General features: G+C 23.9%; 1 long non-coding RNA gene across 1 annotated transcript in view; it reads left to right on the top strand.

Moving 5' to 3' along the window:
* The window catches only part of LOC136090718 (uncharacterized), a 1153-nt gene extending 119 nt beyond the window's left edge, over positions 1–1034 (top strand). Inside the window, exons 2-4 of the long non-coding RNA XR_010643664.1 lie at positions 72–160; positions 244–350; positions 916–1034. This is a non-coding gene — a long non-coding RNA (uncharacterized LOC136090718). The remainder of the gene's footprint in view (positions 1–71; positions 161–243; positions 351–915) is intronic.
* Positions 1035–1339: the final 305 nt, after the last annotated feature.

Here is a 1339-nt window from a genome sequence, read left to right as displayed (position 1 = left end):
ATATTTACAAAAAATTTACGATAGAATAAAAATAAACAAAAACATTAAATTATTCAAGCTTAAATTATTAGGTCAAAAATGCTGGTACAATACAGTGTGTCGCATTTATGGAAACATAAAAGGTCCAAAAACAAGAAAAAAGCAGAAGTTAGATGAATGGGTAATAAAATCTTTGTTCCACTAATTTTTTATTATTATGTTTCAATTAGGGAAAGAATTATAAAAAAAAGATGTTTTTTATAGATAAAATGTGATATTTGCATTCCAAATAGATGGTATCATATGGAGTGCATAGCCTATGAAACCAAAAACAGCATATCGTTTTGCTGTGGAAACATTCATCTTTAAAAGTATGTTAAGATTTATAAGTATAAAATTTTGAAGATATTATTTATGCACTATATTTACTATTACAATTCCTTTTGTTAAATCATAACTCTAGGCTTTATTATTATTATTATGATTTCATTTGAGGTCTTTAATACGTATAATATATAAATATAAAGCATGAAACATCAGTAGAAGAAGTACGTTTTCATTTATTTTGGTTAAAATTGTTTCAAATAGTTATACAGAGATATTTGAACTCCTAAAAGTTGGAGCTATTTTTCAACTTGAGACAGAAGAAGTCTTTGTACTACAAAGAAAAACTAATTTTTAGTTTGATTTTGAATTTGTTGTGTTTAAGGAGGTTTTTCAATTTCTTAAAACTAGGTTGGTTTTAAGAAAAAAACTAATTATTATTGTTATTATTATTGTAGATATTTTAATTTTGGTTTAGATTTTTTTAAACATTTGCTACAGTAAATGATATATTATAATGAACATAGGTTTAGTATGAACATAGGTTTAGTATATTTGATATGATAAAATATTTGATTGATTTAAATAACTACAACTACACTTTCACTATAGGTTTGGTACATGGCTGAAAATTCTTCAAGCAAAAGAAAAGAATTAAAAAATTTTATAAAATTTTGTATATAAAATGCTTTATTGTAATATATTGGTTTATATAATATGATAACCCTGATAAAGACAAAGTAGACTTTTACCTGTTATCGGCTTCCAAAAAACAAATACCAAAAACTAAATACAATTAGATGTAATACATTAGTATAACTAAGAAAAAATTAACAAAAAGTTTTCAATAATGTTTAAAAAAAATTGTATTATATTAATAAAAACTAAAAATCCTTGTACACCAATTTCTAAATTAAACGAAGTTAGAAGTGTTAAAGCAATTTTTTACAACCAGATGCTCTTCCCGGCATTGACCGTTTCTTCAGATCAAGACTGACAGTTTTTATTGTGATTCTACAACTAGGAAGATTAAGAA

The sequence above is a fragment of the Hydra vulgaris genome, chromosome 14 (assembly GCF_038396675.1).
Source record: "Hydra vulgaris chromosome 14, alternate assembly HydraT2T_AEP".
In the NCBI taxonomy this organism is placed as follows: domain Eukaryota; kingdom Metazoa; phylum Cnidaria; class Hydrozoa; order Anthoathecata; family Hydridae; genus Hydra; species Hydra vulgaris.
Note: the sequence above shows the minus strand (reverse complement) of the source record. Positions and strands in the feature narration are given on the sequence as shown.